The sequence below is a fragment of the Ambystoma mexicanum genome, chromosome 7p (assembly GCF_040938575.1).
Source record: "Ambystoma mexicanum isolate Mex_15411 chromosome 7p, UKY_AmexF1_1, whole genome shotgun sequence".
Lineage (NCBI taxonomy): Eukaryota > Metazoa > Chordata > Amphibia > Caudata > Ambystomatidae > Ambystoma > Ambystoma mexicanum.
The window spans coordinates 462,873,931-462,892,743 of NC_090939.1; the positions used below are offsets into that span (position 1 = coordinate 462,873,931).

Consider the following 18,813-nt stretch of genomic DNA (forward strand, 5'->3'; position numbering starts at 1 on the left):
CTTATGAGGGTCCGTGTTTCTCTGCAGCTCACCAGATCCCATAAAAGGGCCTCCTTCAATTGCCATGGGGGTCTCGGTCTGGGAGTTAGTCTGTGTATTTGGAGGTCTGCAAAGACCAGTGAGTGATCCATCAGGCACCTAATCCCAATCTCCACCCTCAACAAAAATAGAACCAGGACTTGGGATGTTAATAGCAGGTTGTGGCGAGAGTGGCCTCTGTAGCCATAGGAAAATAACAAGTAATCTGTTCCGTGGGGTGAAGGACCCACCAAGCGTCCACTGCATTCAGTGTGCAGAAAAGATGTAAGAGGGCTAAGGCATTGCGGTAGTGCAGTTTGGTGAGAAGTAAAGATTTATCCAGTTCATGGTATGGTATGGCATGGAATTGAAATCCCCTCCCACGATCATTGGGCCGTCCGTGAAGTCTGAAATGGTTGGCCCTAAATTTTCCAAGAAGGAATCCAGGGCCTCGTATGGGGCATAGATGGTGGTGAGAGTCATCATGTGTCCTCCCTGATTACCGTTCAAGAACAAATATCGACCTTCTGAGTCTCTGCGACATGCTATCTTAGCGAATGGTAAATTTCTAGATATGAGGATTGCCACCACCATTTTCTTCGAGCTGTGGGAAGCAAAATATTGCTGGGGAAATCATGGGTGTCTGAGGCAGTGTTCCTCATCTCTCGTTGGGTGGGTTTCCTGGATAAGAGCAATACCCTTCGCTGTTTTACACAGGAGCTGCAGGATTTCCTTCCTTTTTCTTGGTGAGTTCAGACCCTAGACATTGATTGTAGTTATTGGGGCTGCCATTGGGGCCGTTGTGTCGGCTGGGGTGGACATTTGGAAGTGTGGGTTGATGAGGGGATGAACTGTGCCTGTTCATGATTGACCATGGTGTGAGAGTGTTCATGCAGGGGGAGTGAAAACCCAAATCAAAAAGGGAGGGGAGATAATAAACCACTGTGACCCAAACAACTAAGTATAAAGCAAAGGGCCATGTTGGGTCAGAAGGAGCAAAACTACAAAAGTAACTTTCTTGATGGGGCCTTCATTGGGACACGTCCCATGAGTGAAACTGTCATATTAACCATAACAGTACAGATGGAGCATTTCGGGTAGTGTGAGAGCCGCTGAACACTCCCATTCAGCGCCAATCACAGGTGTAGGCAGGTCGGCCTGCCAGCAACAGCCCACCATCTGGGGTGCTCATGTTATGTGAGAGTCAGCCAAGGAGGGCAGTTCATCCCTGTACGAAATCAAGCAGGGTTTCTTGGGTGCTCTTGGGCCCGTTATGGGCCTGAGGCTCCTCTCAGCCTGTGTCCCAGCAAGGCTGGCCCCGGGTACGGCTCCGTCGGTTCAAGGGATGACGGGAGGTCTAGATTCAGAAGGGGTTCCGCCTCTCTCTGATCTTTAAGCACCCAGGCTTTGTTTTTCCAGGTGAAATGGAGGGAGCAGGGGAAACCCCAGTGGTATTTGATGTCTCGTTCCCTCAATAAGGTGGCTGCAGCCCTGAACGAGCAGCACTTGGCCATTGTAGATGGGACTAAGTCTTGAAACAATTGCAACTTAATGGACCTCATTACGACCCTGGCGGTAAGTAACGATCATTACCGGCATGGCACAATTAACGTGTCCGTGCTGGCCAGATACCGCTAAAAGCGGCACATTACGACTTCTCGGGCACAAGCATTGCGCCATGCTGGTAATGTAATCACTGCCATGCCGCTAAAGTCCTTAAAACCCCACTTACCGGCATCGTATGCCATGCAAATAGCACCTCCGCCACCCTAGCTATCGACATTAGCGGTGACCGCTAATAGCGGTGACCGCAAATAGCGGGAAACGCAATTAGCGGTGACCGCAAATAAGCGGATCCGGAAGTTGCGTCACCGCACAGGAACGGGAAAGAGCACGGCGGCCATCTTTAAAAACACAATCCATTGCCATCCTCGTCAACCAGTGGACACCTGACTCCCACAACCTCCACAAACCTTCTCCTACACCCATTACTCATCAGAATGCCTAAAGTTCTGAAAAAAAACAGATATCGGCTGCGGCAGGAGCGCTTTTCTAGGGAGGAGTAAAATATGTTGGCTGAAACCCTACAAGAGCATGCCGATGTAGTCTTCTCAACAGAGATGACCAGACCGGCGATTATGAGAAAGAAGGCCATATGGGCCATGGTAGCCCAGAGGGTCAGTGCAGTCAGCACAACACCCCGCAATGCCCGACAGTGCAGAAAAAGGTGGGACGATCTACGTCTCCGTCACAGGAGTATACTGGCAGCGAATAGAAATCTGGGCATGGCGACTGGCAGAGGAGCTGAGTCGCCCATCAAACTGCAGCCGTGGGAGGAGATATGTGCCGCAACCATAGGCACAGAGAGCACAGAGGGGGTCGGAGATATGAAGAGAGGAGCCCCGACATCAGGCGACGCAGGTAGGTGCCTTAAATCCAGCCATGCCAAACTCACTGAAGTCCAGATTTTTGGGAAGTGCAATGATGCCTAAAAGGGTCAACACGACACATTAGCAGAAGACTGCCTACAGGCACTGCTGATCTCAACCTTGTACACATGCATTATGCACACCCTTTCCTTTCTGTAGCCACCCACATGCCTCCATGCTTCTACCACCTAAGAGGGAGACAACCTGTATGTCACTGACTCCAATGTGCACCATCTAGTAATCAAAATGAATGCAGCCATCACAATGCCTGCTCAATGTCCGCAGACCCATCACTAACCCTTTCCCTCCTTTGGTCCACCACAGGCTCTCATTCGGACAGTGCTGATGAAGACACTGGCACTACACCTGCCAAGAAGCCCAGGCCCGAAGACCCAAAACACTGTCCCGCCACCTCTGGTGCAAAAAGCAAACCCCCACAGCAGCCAAAATCCACAAGCACATCACAGGCCACGGCACTGATGTGTAGCAAGTCAAGCACTACGGCACCACCAACGACAACCATCTGCCCAGTGGTGTCTACTGAAGGCACTGGGTCTGCAGGAAGCAGCACGATTGGTGAGACTGCTGCCACTGCAGCTATCTCAGACAATGATGAAGGGGATGTTGATGTTGTCGTGGGTCCCCCCAGTGCCCCTCTTAATTCCCCCTACCTGTCCCCATGCAGCCAGCATGACAATGGCATACAGGGGCAATCTCCTGATAATTCTTGGCCGGCCACTCCATGCCCAGTGGCAGATGTGCAGGAGGGGAGCAGCACAATGGACACGCCAGTAGCATCATCCACAGGCCAAAAAACCCAGGAGTAGATGCATGAAATCATCACACGGCAACAACAACTGCCTCCCTCTTGACACAGCATGTCGCAGAATGCACCAGCGCAAGGGGGGAAATGCGCGAATGTGCTGAAACTGTAAAGGCTGCAATAGAGTCCACCTCCAAGGATATTTGTGCTGAACTGGCCGCGGTGTGGCACATACTTACGGAGCTTGTCCAAACTATGAGGGACATGCGTCCTTGTGAGCAGCCCAGTTCCTCCTCGGCTGCCAGTTCTACCCGAACCAGCCCCGTCCGCAGATCGGGCAGGAACCTGCGGCGTACAGACAGGGGTGCACCGGGTGCCGGGAGTGCCAATAGAGGCCGCTCTGTGGAACGATCCCACATGATGCACTTGAGCACAGACATCCACACCATGTTATGGGGAGTTGAGGTGGGAGGGAAAGGGGGGAGGGGGGAGTGGGTGTGTTGGGGAGTTGAGGGGGGGGGTGGGTGTGTTGGGGAGTTGAGGGGGGAGGTGGGAGTGGGTGTGTTCACTTAGAATTACTATTTCAATACACATTTTGGTTATGCACAAATCACTTGTGTGGACATTCATCATTGCGTACATGTGTTTTATTGCTGAACAGTCCAGAGTTTGCATGTCCCAGACACACCCAGTGCCCCAAGTGCCATCTCCATGTGACACCCCCATCCATGTGTTTTAGAAGAATTGGTTAAACAGAGTCCGACGCATGTCACATCCCTCCTGTGCATCACTTCCTCCCTGAGGTGCTGCCCCATCCCCACCCTCCCCATCCTCTTCGTCAGGTGGTTGCAGTTCTGCGTCCGGGGGCTGGGGCACATTCCGTCTGATGCACATATTGTGCAGCATGACACATGCCATGACAATCTTAGCCAACTTCTCATGGCGGTACAGGAGTGCCCCACAAGACCTGGTGAGGCAGCGAAACCGTGCCCTCTAGAGGCCATATGTCTGCTCAGTCAGCACACGGGTTCGTGTATAGGCACAATTATAGTCCTCCTTGTGCCTGTTCTGTGGGTTCCGGACTGGGGTAAGGTGCCACCACATCAAGGGATATCCTGCATCACCTGCATGTGGGCACCAATGTATGTGTAAATTATCTCATCATGTTTGACCTCATTAAGTGATACCATGGCATGCATTTGTTTCTTCATCTGTACTCAATTTCCATGCATGGATGGGGTAACACAATGAGACTGCTATGTGTGTATTCCTCTCATGGACTGTTTTGCATGTCATTGATTGATGTGCGCGGGGGGGGGGGGGGGTCCAGTTCCTTGTGAGTGCACATGCACTGTGTCAGTGCACATCCGTTGTTTCTGTGATCTTGCAGATGTCCACTTATTTGTATGATGTCATCCTGGCAACGTTGATGTCATTCTCATGATGCTCTCACTACGCACAACAAATGGTGTCATGCAATTTAGTTGGACCGCTGTGTCAGTGTAGCAGTGTATTCATGTATTTCACCCTCATGCGACTCCTTTGTACGCGGTAATGGGGGACTGGCCTTTCAGTTCAAGGTGTTTTGTGCTTTGTATTGGCTATGGTTGTTGATTGTGGCTGCATTTCGTTGTGGGGGATGCGGTCAGATTTGGTACAGTGCACATGCAGATGCCTGTGGGATGGTAGGGACACTGCCTCATTCGCATGGTGGGGCTGCTTGCATCTTGCTTTATGTGGTCAGGTGTCAGGTCCAGTGTGGGTGGATTTTGGGGTGTGAGCTCCCTCCATGTCCACTGGCACTCGCAGCTAGATTATGTTTGCATCTCTCCCCCCACCAATCTCAGCCAGGTGAAGTATGCATCTATGCCTCAATCACCTACCCACATCACATTTCCATGAGCCTAACATGCGATTCACCAAAAAGCCAGGGTCTCTGCCCTGCATGTCGCTCCATGTAGCCTGCAATCCTGGAGTTGCGCAGGACCAATGATTCATGGGTTGATCCGGGGAATCGAGCACAGGCATGTGTGATGTCCTTGTTTGAGTCACATACCATTTGTACGTTGATTGAGTGGTATTGCTTACGGTTGCGGTACGCTACCTCCATGGCATGTGGGACCACCAATTCCACATGGCTGCAGTCGATGGCGCCAATGCAACCAGGTATGCCATCCAGTGAATGGAAACCCACTTTGGTGTTTGAGACCTCCTGGGCAGACTGTGGTAAGGAAATTTGTCCATCTGTGTGCTGGAGGAGGGCATCACGCACTTGGTTCAACGTACGTGAGAATTATGTTTGTGTAATGCCATGCTGTTGGCCCACTGTGTGCTGGTAGGTGCCTGTGGCCAGGAAGTGGAGCACAGACACTACCTTCAGTAGGGGTGGGATGGCGGTGCGTGTTTCAATGAGGCTAACAATGTTGTCATGTATCATGTCCACAATGGTTGTGCTGGTGTCCCGGTGCAGGCGGTATACCGTGTGGATCTGCTCTGCGGTTAGGTTGAATGGACTGACTCTGATTCGTGGGTTTGGGGGCTGCCTATGTGGTGGCACTGGCTGTGCTGGTGGGGCATGCTGGCCCTGCCTTGCCCTCCTTCTCCTCCTGCGTCTCCTCTGTGCTGCCTGTTGTTGTACTTCTTGAAGTTGCTGTTGTGGCACTTCCACTGCAATCAGGTCCTCCAGCCCCAGCATTGCTAGTTGTATTGGAATCATTGTGGAGTGTAACTGTGTGTGGGAAGGGGTGGGGTGTGCTCCTTTTGTGCTTGACCAGTCTGTATTGACTCCACCTGTGCTGATTGTGTGCACCTGTGGCAGCTGGGGACACTGCACATGGCCATTTACGGTTGGTCCGCGATGGCGGTATTAGCACCATGGCGTTAAGGTACTTTACGGCCTTCACAATGGCATTATTTCCGTGTCCGCTTGACTCGTGATGTTACCTACTTAGCGCCATGGCGGTATTTACGGAATGGGTGTCGCGTGCCCGCACCCTTGGCGCTTTTAACAGCATCGTTGTTTACGGTGCCGCTAATAGCGTTATCTCGGGTCATAATCGGACCTAGCGGTAAGCAATGCCGGTAATTCTTTACCGGCATCGTTTTTCACTTAACGCCAGGGTCGTAATGAGGGCCAATGTCTTTAAAGTGCAGTTCACCCTTGGTACATTCTCTGTCCCTAAGGAAAAACTCACCTTTCCCTCGAGTCACCTGCCCCTAGATGTCGCTGGTGGGTCGCCTATCTAATAGGGATAGGTAAGAGAGACTTCCCTATTCCTAAACTCCACTATAAGAACATATAATTTCAATAAAAACTATAGTTACCATTATAACACTACAACGGGGACTATTAGCTTCACATTGTGTAATTAAAAAAGGGGAGAACTACTCTCCTCTTAAAGTAAGGATACCCGAGACAGGGCTTTTATCCAACTTTATTCTGCTTCTATCTCAAAAGAAAATATCCCAAACCTAACTGTTAAAAGATACCACCTAGAAGTGTTAATTAAACCCCACATGGTAGTGTACTAGTTCTCTGCAATGCATCCCTGTCTATTATAAAAGGATATCCCTTAGATGGTTGGTAGGGCTGACTACTATATATATATATGGGTTAATCCACTTTATTTTGTGATACAATGTTACACCCTAGGGGTGGAGGAACCTCCACATATAGTGGGGACCTTAGAACAGTCATTTGACCTGTTGTATATTAGCACCCTTGGTACATGCCAGCTTGAGGATCTCCTCCTTAACCTTGAAGTAATGGACTCTTGTAAGGACATCAGGTGTTGGATTTGTGGATTTCTGAAATGTAGAGTATACTCTATGAGCGAGGTCCAGTACTATGTGCTCATTGGCAAGGAGCTGAAGATAGCCCTGAAGAGACCTAGGCTGAAATTCTCCAGCTCCAAGTCTTGGACATGGGATGGTATGCCTCTGAGCTGGGTGTTGTTCCTCTTGGCTCCGTTTTCCATGTCCTCCTCTTTTGCAGGGATCTGTTCTGCTGAGGCCTCTAATGCCTCCACCCTGGAGGACAGCTCGGGCAGTTCATAGGATTGTTTGCACGCAGCAGTTTTGATTTCTTGGCTTGTTTCTCCAGTGCCATTATCTTCTGGCTTAGTTCTGTTGTGCCTGACTTTATTTCATTCTTGTTCTATTGTAGGAGAAGTTGTATGTCCACTTTTGTGGCTAGGCAGCTGGGAGGCTAGTCTTGGGCTACGGTTGTGTGAATTTGTGCTTCAATGCTGACCTCATGCTTTTTCCCTCTGTCCTGAGTGGTGTTCATCAGGGTGATGATGTGGTTTATTGTGCTTCCCCTATTTGGCCATCGTGGATCCGGATGAACAGCAGCCCGGGCCACCAGCTGGGGATCAGGTACAGATCCTCGGCTGGGTAGGCTTGAGCCCAGGAGCCTTGGGAGGGTGGGGTTCAAGACATGAGCTGTGGGTGTTGTGCGCTTGAGATCCGGTGTGTTGCTATGATGTTTCTCCGCAGGACCCTATGAGGTATTTTGCCGGGTCCTTTTCTTTGTCATGCAACGTCTCCAGGTTCTCAGTGTTTATTTGTACTGAACCGAGGGTCTGACTTGATCTGGGCACGTGGACCAGCCCCAGCTATTGAAACTCATGGATGGGGCTGCAGAGGCGGCTGGCCAGGCCAGGCTGCCGTTGTCCTCGGAGCGTGAGCGATGCTCCCAGCACCAGAGCAGGAGGAAGGCTGGTGTTGTGTGCTGTAGGAGACTCTGGTGAGGGACAGGGGAGGTTCGCCGAGCACAATCCTTCAGGCTCCTCTGTGAGGCTGACTACAGGGCCATAGTCACACCCTAGTTTTGTTTGAGTACCTCAATGGTTGATCCTTGATCTGCGGTTACGGCTCTGGGGGCTGTGGGATGACGTATCACAAAGCTGCTCTCGTCAGATGAGCAGAGCTCCCAGAGCCAGAGCTGGTGGGGCTCTCATATTGTGCGTCCCGCGAGCCGCTATTAATGGACAGGAAGCAGCCTCTGCACAGGCACACCTCGCCGCTGAGCCTGGCAGCCTGTCCCTGTAGGCCTGCAGTCCAGCTTTAGGGTGAGTTAGTTCGCCCGATCTTGCCCTCCACAGAGCGAGTGTGGGGGCGCTAACCCCACCTCTGATGGGGACGGCTCCTGCACCCGGTGCCAGAAGGCTGCTTCAACAGGCAGGTATGGGTTTGTGGCCCTGATGGGCTACGCACCACTCACCCACCTGCCATTCATGTGGAGTACAATGTTTTCAGGAAGCGGATGTGTGACTGTGCTGCATCCTCCACACTGGCCAGCTCCCCCGCGGCCTGTTCGACACTCGCTCTGCATGCTATGCTTCTGCATTGAGGATCTACACATGGCCCCGGTACCACTTTTGTTTCGGGCTCTCCAAATGGGGCTCCATGCAGATCATAAGGCATGCTCCGCAGAGCCTAACTAAGATGTGACTGCGTTGATCAATGCTTGGCCACACCCCCTCACAAAGTGAAATCTTAAACCTACTAAACACTCATTCGACAATATTCCAGTTTATGTGAACGGAATAGAGCTCTTCAACTGAAGGACCTTGTGACAGCTTTTGTTCACTTCTCCAAAAATAAGGCGATTGTCCCTGCAACCTTAAAAACTATCACCCTGACACTGTTGCTGAAACAAATGTGTTCGGACCAGAAATCCTGCAGAACTATCATCCTGCTGCTGGCCTATCCTGGCCAGATTAAGGTCTGGGAAAGGTAGTGACTTCTCAGTTGAAGGCCGTAATAGATGAGTATCATACTTATCAATCTGGCATCCACCCACGGCATGTGACAGAGACAGTATTAGTTGCTATGAGGGAAGAGGCGCTAAAAAACGTGGATGAGGGAGCCCTGACTTTACTGATTATGCTGGACCTTCCAGGGGCATTTGATACAGTAGACTTTGATATTTGTCTCTCTATTGCTCTCTACCATAGTGGGTTTGTCAGGACAAGCTATGGTTTGGCTTAGCTCTTTCCTTGTGGTTTGTTGCTTATGTGTCAAGCTGGGAAACCTCTTATCTAAAGATAGCTCTATTCACTGTGGAGTCCCACAGGGTTCTTTGCTGTCACCAATTCTTTAACAGTTCAACATACCCTTATTCGACATAAAAATCTTCAGGTTATACAAACAAATTACATTAATAAAACAACAATTCCACCTATTCTATTTGATATCTATATTCCACCTTTGATGAGTATCCTGTCTAAATCTAATATCTCTTATCGTTCATATGCAGACGATACTCAAATGTATCTGTGCATTGAAGAACCATTGGTATCCTTTACAAATATTGTGTGTTGCAACAACGAGATAGCACAGTGGATGACGTTGAATAAAGATCAACCTAATCCAACAAAAAAACAAAATCCTAGCTAAGGCTGAAACAGTTAATGAAAGATCCAACTGCTATCCCTAAACCCAGCTGTCTGTTTGGCTTACCTTTAACTCATGCCTCTAAGGTTAAGAATCTAAAATGTTATTGGAAGACTGACTTGGATTGGGACCAACATATTGGAGCTACGGTTCAATCTGTATATTACACCCTACTATTACTACATACAGCCCTTTCTCTTATGGCTCATTAGATATTCGAGAGGTGGCTGGTTCGCTGGTAAACTCAAAACTACACTACAGCAATGCTACTCTGATAGCCATCCAAAACATCAATTACAGCTATTTTAATTAACCCAAAATGCGGTGGTTGGACTGTTTCTACAACCCCTTTGTTTGCATCAGTGCCAACTCTTTGTCTTTCTTTACATTGGTTGGTGATAGATCAAAGACTTGAATTTTATGTAAAGTCTACAAATATGTAAACTGAATTGTCCGCACATACTTAGTGTATAGGATTTCCTTCTACCATCCAACCAGATCACTTAGATCAGAGGATTAAAAGTTATTAGTAGTACCCTCTTCCCGTTGCATTCAAGGGGGTGATAGGTGTGTTTGTATCTATAAGCCTCTTGATCTTACAAACTTGACTTCCTTACTGGCATTCTGCAAGGCTCTTAAAACCTACATCTTTCAATGTCCTATATCCTTGTCTGTTTCTTTTTTCTAAACCCTTTAGTTAACGAGTTTGTAGTATTATGAACTGTGCCTAAATGCAATTAACTCTGCTCAGTTGCACATTACAAAAACAAAAGTAAGAAATAAGAAATGTTGTTCCCAATCTACTTGGTATTGATAAACAACATTCAAAATGTAATGCATGTTTGTGCCACTTTAATGTTGAAGTTCCTTTATAAAATTACATACTATTTAAAATCTAATTAGAGGCTTAAGCCAGTCCAGAGTCATTTCGGGTCATAGTATTGTTGCAAAATACCAACACCTAGGGTGATATCATGCTATTTGTAAGCAGTGGTAAGCAGTGTTTCAAATTGAAATTCAGCCCTCTGTGGAGGGTTTCTTTTCAATTCTACACACTCCCAGCCATGCTGGGAGCATGTACAATATATCTCTACGGGGTCTGCCTTCTTTATTCTGTTATATAAAGCAGGCCTGCTCCATGAGATCTCCAGCATTTGCTCCATGCCGGAGCAGATTGCCCCTCCTCTCTGCCATGAAAATGCTTGAAAATAAGCTGTGGCGTGATTGCAAGGCATTAAAGCCTTATTCAAGGCTTTTAAACCTTTCAACAACGTTACAACTCTGATAAACATGAGCCCCTGAGAGTATTAGATCATATTCAAACCTAAAGGAGATAAATTAATTTGACCATTGTCTACACTGAATGACATCCAAACAACCAATAGATTCTCTATGCCACACCCGCACTGGGAAGATGGTTGATTGAGGACGTACTCTTGAGTATTTACGCAAATAATTTTCTCTAATAGCATAATTTTCCTGATACTGGAGAAAATTGAATTTTCAGAGAAATTCGCATCATGTTGAAATGTTTTCATCGAGAAACTGGTATTAATGTAGAAGCCAATAGAGAATAGAAATGATTAATAGGCATAGTAGCTTGTAGACACTAAATGATATTAACCATATATATCTCACATTGGGAGTGAATGCCTTTGTGAGCTTATAATAGTGAGATTCATACAGGCAGGGATATTTGTTGATTGACTGTTTGATTGCTGGATTCGCTATACTTAGCTTTGTATTGATCTTCATGGAGTAAAGCTGGAGACAAATTTGGTTGAAGTTAAATTATTCTTTTTATGAACACCTCAATGTCTATTCCTTGCCCAGAATTGTGAGGTGGGACTGTGTACATGGGAGTGTGAGATAGACATACCACGCCTGTATGAGCCAAATAATTAAATACAGTGGGAAGTTAAATGTATTTATTTATTTATTTTGCATTTGTAAGGCACTTATACATCAAGTAAATTATGTTTCAAAGTGCCCATTCATAAGAATGCACTGCTATTTGCGTTCATTGTCCAAGAATCTAATGTGTGTCCAGTTAGATCTCTCTGCCTTGTTAATTAAACATTTTACTTAAATTATTACTCAAGGTTACATCTAGTTCTTAATTTGAGTTTCCATTTTATACTTTGGAAATTTTCAAAATGTGAAATGTTTTCTGGAATATTTTGGGCCATACTCCAGGTTGCTCTGTGGAATACAAGCCGATTTATTTTGTATTTATTTGTTGTGTGATATAGTTTCAAACGTAAAAAGAATCAGAAAAAACAATAGCACAGAAACTTTTTAGCGCACTTAAAATACAAGACGCAACTATTACTAAAATAGGTAATTCTCTAAAAAAGTGCCAAAGCACATTTATATCACCCAATTACAATAGCAGCATCGTAATTTTAAGACTAGAACGAATGGGTTAAAAGATAAACATATAGACAATCATAAGACACTATAAAACATATCACATACTCATTTTCAGCTCATAAAGGGCCGTTAAGGAACAAGTTACTTACTTGTAACTGTTGTTCTCCAGCATGGGTCTGGCATGGATTCACATGCACATGAATATTCCCCGTCGTCAGGCCGGGAAACCTCGGTATAGAAAAAAATCAGTATCAGTTTTGTTTCTGATCTGTCTTTCTTAGTAGTAACCAATCACTGGTCTCTGGGTCATACTGCCCCCAGCCAATGGCTGCCCTCTCCCTAAGCCCCGCCTCTGGCAGATATCCTCAGATTTGGTAGCACGTAAAGTGGCAGTATGACCAAGTGAAGAGCCGCAGAGGGGTAGGCGGGAGGGTTCGCATGTGAATCCATGCCAGACCCATGCTGGAGAACAACAGTTACAGGTAAGTAACTTGTTCCTTCTCCAGCATGGGGTCTGGCATGGATTCACATGCTCATGAATAAGAGAATACATAGCAGTACAAACATGCACAACCATAGGAGGTGGCAACAGGCTCAATATTAAGCAATACAACAACTCAACATTAAGCATCTCTTACCTCCTCACCAGGCTCACCTTAAGAGGACAGGTTGCGCAGCACTGCTTGGCCGACCCTGGACTCCTCCCTGGAGTCCCGATCGACGCAGTAGAATCTTGTGAAGGTGTGCGTAGACCTCCACGTGGCAGCCCTGCAGATGTCCAGCAGGGGCACACCAGACAGGAACGCTGTAGTAGCAGCGATCGCTCTGGTCGAATGGGCTCTCGGACGGCCGGGCAGTGGTCGGTTTTGCAACCGGTGACAGTGCATGATGCAGCCGGAGAGCCATCTGGAAATGGAAGTCTTCGAGAGAGCCTTCCCTTGATTCACAGTCCCAAAGTTCACAAACAGCTGTGATGTCTTCCGAAAACTCTTTGTGCGGTCCACGTAGAACTTCAGCGCTCTAGCTACATCCAGCGAGTGCAGAGTCCTTTCAGCCGGCGACGAAGGAGACGGGAAGGAAACTGGCAACACCAAGGGTTCGTTGAGGTGGAATTCCGACGGCACCTTGGGCATGAAGGAGGGGTGCGTCCTCAGCACCACCCTCGTGTCGTGAAACGTCAAGTATGGCGGCTTGCAAGATAGGGCCTGGATCTCTCCCACTCGTCGTGCGGAGGTGATGGCCACGAGAAACGCTGTCTTCCACGACAGAAACTTCAACGGTGCTGAATGCATAGGCTCAAATGGGGGCCCCATGAGCCTGGTCAGCACAACGTTGAGCACCCACGCCGGGGCAGGGGCCTTCACTGGCGGGAATGATCGGAACAATCCTTTCATAAATTCTTTCACCAGTCGATGAGACCACAAGGACGCCCGTCCCGTAGTTCTGGTGTATCGTGAGATGGCGGTCAGATGTATCTTGATGGAAGCGTGAGCTAGTCCAGCCTTGGCCAATGACAGTAGGTACGGCAATACTTGAGGGGCCGTAATCCGCAGAGGGTTAATCTTCTGTGCACGGCACCAGAGAACCTCTTCCATTTATGTCCGTAGCACTTGAGAGTTGAGGACGCCGTGGCCTTAGCAAGAACCTCTCTGCAGTCGGCCAGGATGTCGTACCCTCCAAACTCTAGTGCTGCAGGAGCCAGGCCTGCAAGTTCAGCGACTCCGGGTTGTGGTGAAGAATGGCGCCTCCTTCTCTGGAGAGAAGATCTGCGTCCGTCGGCAGCTTGACTGGTGTGGACGTTGACAAGTCCAGAAGGTCCGGGAACCAGATCTGTCTCGGCCACGCCGGTGCGACAAGGATCATCCTGCACCGGGACCTCTTGAGCTGGTTGATGAGCTGGAGCAGCAACGGCAGCGGAGGGAACGCATAAAGAAATAGGCCATCCTAGGGGAACGAGAAAGCATTGCCCATGCCCCTCGGCTGGGGGAACCTGCTGGCGAACCTCGGGCACTTGGAATTCATCGCCGTCGCGAAGAGATCAATCTGGGGTTCGCCCCATCGTCGGAAGAGTCGATCCACTTGAACCTGGCGTAGTTCCCACTCGTGTCACAAGCGCAGCTCTCTGCTGAGTGAGTCGGCGATCGTGTTTTTTATTCCTGCCAGATGAAGAGGAACCAAAAACATCCCTTGGGCGACGGCCCAATGCCACAGATCCTGGGCTTCCTTGGACAGGGCACGGGATCTGGTTCCGCCCTACTTCCGTATGTAGAACATCGTGGTGGTGTTGTCGGTGAAGATCCTCACCACCTTGCCCTTGAGGGACGGAAGAAAAGACCTGAGGGCCCAGAACACTGCGCAGAGCTCCAAGATGTTAATGTGGAGTGACTTCTCCTCTGGGAGCCAAAGGCCTCTCGCGTGAAGATCTCCGGAGTGTGCTCCCCAACCTTCCAGGGAGGCATCCGTCGTCACGCTGAGCTGGGATCTGAAAGTCCGTGCCCGCCGACAGATGAGAGCAGGTACCCCACCACCGGATCACCTGACTGAACGTCTCGTTGAGAGGGATCCTGTCCTCGAAGCTGCCTGTCGACTGGACCCAGCGGGCGTTGAGGAACTCTTGTAAGGGGCGCATCCAAAGCCTGCAAAGGCGCACCAGATAAATGCAGGAGGACATCATCCCGAGGAGGGACTTGACAGATCTTACCCTGGCCATGTCCGTGGCCAGCAGCCGCTGCACCTTGCCCAGAATGGTCCTGGTCCTTTCCTCCGACGGCGAGGCCAGCCGCGCCACTGTGTCGAGCTTGGCTCCCAGAAACAGGGCGACTTGCGACGGAACCAGGTGGGATTTTGGAAAGTTGATGGAGAATCCCAGGTCCGTGAGCAGCTGGACGGTCTTCGCAGTGTGCTCCACGGCGAGCTCCCTTGTCCTTGCCCGGATGAGCCAGTCGTCCAGGTAGGGGTAGACGTGGATCCCCTTTAGGCGCAGCCGCGCCGCCACCGGTGCGAGGCACTTGGTGAACAACCTGGGTGCCGACTTCAATCCGAACGGGAGGGCCTTGAACTGGTAGTGCCGCCCTTGGACCACGAACCTGAGGAACTTTCAGTGTCTTTTTAGAATGGGGATGTGGAAGTACGCATCCTCCAAGTCCAACGACGACAGGAAATCGCCCTCCTCCAGCTGTCCCAGCACGTGCTGGAGGGTGACCATCCGGAACTTCTGTGCCTTGATGTACTTGTTCAGTCGTCGCAGGTCCAGGATGGGGCGCCATCCTCCTGTCTTCTGTTTTACCAGGCAGTACCTTGAGTAAACTCCAGAGCCCCGAAGCCTCTTTGGGACGAGTTCGATGGCACCCTTCTTGAGCATCGCCCTTACTTCCAACAGTAGTTGAGGGATGTGATTTTCCTTCCTGGCCACGGGTGGAACGCGAGGGCACTTCTTCTGAAACTCGAGGGCGTGCCCTTGGGCCAGGGCGTCCAGCACCCAACGGTCGGTGGAGATGGACTTCCACACGCTGACGAACCTCGCCAGCCGGCCTCCCACCGGGGTGCTTCGGCGGGGGCCCGACCCCACGGTCGGTTCAATCTTGTTTGGAGGCCGCCTTGCCTCCTTGACCTCCTTGTCGACGACGACGGGCACCACCTGACTTGCCGCGTCCCCTGTAGGCTTCCTGGGACGAAGATCTTGCCTCTTGGCGGTACGTAGAGTAGCCACTGCCGGATCCCTTGGAGGCACCTTGTCTGCCTCCGGAGCTCCGAAAGGACAGCTGTCGTTGTTGGAGCACTCCCAGTGCCCGGGCACTCTCTGTGTCTGTCTTGATGGCCTGAAGGGACTCATCAACCGCCTTCCCGAACAGGTTGTTCCCGTCGAAGGGCATGTCCAAAACCTTGGTTTGTACGTCCTGGCGGAAATCCGTCGCCTTGAGCCATCCTCGTCGTCTCAGGCAAACACTGTTGCTCAACTGACGGAAACCGGTGTCGGCGATGTCCGTTGCCACCGTGATGGCGTGGTCCGAAGCAATCTCACCTTCCTGTAGGATTTCAAGGGCCTCAGCCCTTTTGGCGTCCGGAAGGAAGTCCAACAGAGGGGTGATTTTGAACCACAACTCCCTGTCGTAGCGGGCTACGATAGTCAGGGCGTTGGCCGCCTTGATAGTCGTCGCTGCGGAGGAGATGACCCGTCGTCCCATCGTGTCCAGCTTCCTGCCCTCGCTGTCCGGCGGGGAAGTTGATATCGAGGCCGATGCCCACCAGCTTTCTTCTTTGCCGCCGCCGAGACGACTGAATCCGGGGTAGGTTGCGCCCAAAGGCACAAGGGGGCAGCGTCGGGGACCCGGTACTTCTTCTCGTACCGGTCCCTCTTTGCCGGTGCCGTGGCAGGGTTCTTGAGGAGGGCGAGCCCCTCATCCCAGATGTCATCAAGAAGTGGTACGGCAAGGACCGTCTTCCTTTTAGCCTTGCGCTGTTGGTAAAGGAACCCTTCCTTCTTCTTCTCTTCTGGGCAGAGCTGGAAGAGCTTGGATGCCCTGGAAATCATGGCATGGAAGGATCCAATCTCGTCGAGTGGGGACGCCCGAGCAGGGGGCGACGGGGGACACGTCCCGTCGTCACCTCCGTCGTCATCTGTACCTGTCGTAGCCGTGTCCGTGCCTGTATCATCGTGGGTAGTAGACTGGGGGGAAGGCAGAGCAGGCCGCAGAGGTGGGAGAGGTGGCGTAGGATGCATCCTCCTCCTCTTATGCGGTGGACTTTCCGAAGGTCCTGGCTCCGGTTCCCCCGTCGGGTCTGGCTCAGGTACCTCCGTCGGGGGGAGGGGCAACCTTGTCCTTATATCCGAGCATAAGGACTGAATCGCTGACAAAATGGCCGCAGAAGTGTCCTGCGGTGCCGGAAACGACGGGCGCAAGGGCTCTAGAGGAACCTCGTCGGCGACACCGTCGCTCTCGTCGTCGCCCTCGTCGGGATCCCTCCCGATGGGCTGGCCTCTTCCACGACTTCGATGAGCTCTTCTTCAAAGGTCGTGTCCGTATCCACGATGGCCACCTGCCCATCCCCCACCTTTTCCAATGAGGGGGTCTTCTCAATGGGCCTGAAAGACGACTCCCTCCGCGGTGGCAGGGAGACTCTGGGTCCTGAGGTCGCCTCCACTGGTGTAGCCTCCACAGGCTAAGCCAGGGCCGCTGCGACATCCTCAATCGAGGTTTTAGCAGGGTGAATTAAGGCCATCGTCACCTTCTGTACGCCTGGGGCCTTCACCTTGGGGGGAGGGTCCGAGCCTCGCTCCCCCTCTGCCGGAATCTTCGAGATCGACCGGGGCCTCTCCAGAAGCTTTGCCAGGTTCTCGGACTTCCTCTTACCCGAGCCAGAGCGTTGGCTCGTGGTTGATGGCGCCGGGGAGGATGCACCCTGCCTAGCAGCCAAGGAGCCCGACCGTTCGGCGCTCCCGGTGCCCGTGGACTCGCGGTGCTTGGCCTTTTGTTGGGCCCCCGTCGCCGGGGCGCCCTCACAGGACTTAGAAGACCGCTCAGACTTCTTTTTCTTCTTCTCGTCTGACGGGCTCTTCCCTTCCAGTAAGTTGGCGAAACGGAGGTGGCGATCCTTCATGGTCCGCTCCGACATGTTCCCACAAAATGCACAGTCCTTCTCCGTGTGCGTCTTGTCCTCATGGAGACAGTAGAGGCATAACGAATGCTCATCCTCCTTGAAAACATTCTGAAGCTGGCATCCAGGGCAGGTCCTGAACAGCTTCCCAGGCGTCGAGCTTCCTTTCTCCTGGGCCATGTCCGGGGTAGGCCTCGGAACTTCTGGAATCCTCCAAAAGCGTAACTCGACGTAATCTTCACCCTTGAGGGGCGTAGAAAACTCTGAAACGGACCCCCGTTGATCGGATGTAAAAACGGTGGAGCTTGAGGATCTATTTAACCGAAAAATGAGAAAAATCTCCTGAAAAAGCACGGAAACGCAGCAAAAGCTCAAGAGCTAAGCACGAGGACTCCCAACACTTGAACGTGCGGTAAAAATCTGAGGATGGCTGCCAGAGGCGGGGCTTAGGGAGAGGGCAGTCATTGTCTGGGGGCAGTATGACCCAGAGACCAGTGATTGGTTACTACTAAGAAAGACAGATCAGAAACGAAACTGATACTGATTTTTTTCTATACCTAGGATTCCCGGCCTGACGACGGGGAATATTCATGAGCATGCAAATCCATGCCAGACCACATGCTGGAGAATTATAATAGCACATTTACAAATTAATTTCATTATAACTATGTAAGGTGGGCTGGCCTCTTCCACGACTTCGATGAGCTCTTCTTCAAAGGTCGTGTCCGTATCCACGATGGCCACCGCCCATCCCCTACCTTTCCCGCCTGACGACCGGGAATATTCATGAGCATGCAAATCCATGCCAGACCACATGCTGGAGAATTATAATAGCACATTTGCAAATTAATTTCATTATAACTATGTAAGGGGCATCAGCCAATTTAGATAATTGCAAAAAGACTGATAGCAGCATTTTCTAACAGCGGTGCAGCATTCTTGGGGTTTGAAATGAGCAAGCAGAGCATTTACCAAACGATGTTTGCTGTTCTGAACATGCAGCACGAGCGGACAGTAAATTAGAACAGATACTCTCTATTGAAGAAGGAACACATTTCTCAGACAATTAAATAACAGCTGGTGTGATTTTGTACTGTTCATGCTTTCCCAGGAAAACTATTAGCTGTTATTACTGCAGCCTTCAATGCTCTTAAGTCATCACCTACCATTTGCGCTAAATCCACAAATTCATTGGGCCTCATTCCGAGCCTGGCGCTAACCAATGGCGCTATTAGC

General features: G+C 50.4%; 1 protein-coding gene across 1 annotated transcript in view; it reads right to left on the reverse strand.

Annotated features, from left to right (window-relative positions):
- F5 (coagulation factor V) overlaps positions 1-18,813 on the reverse strand; it is a 1,375,529-nt gene that overhangs the window by 1,161,718 nt on the left and 194,998 nt on the right. The window lies entirely within an intron of this gene.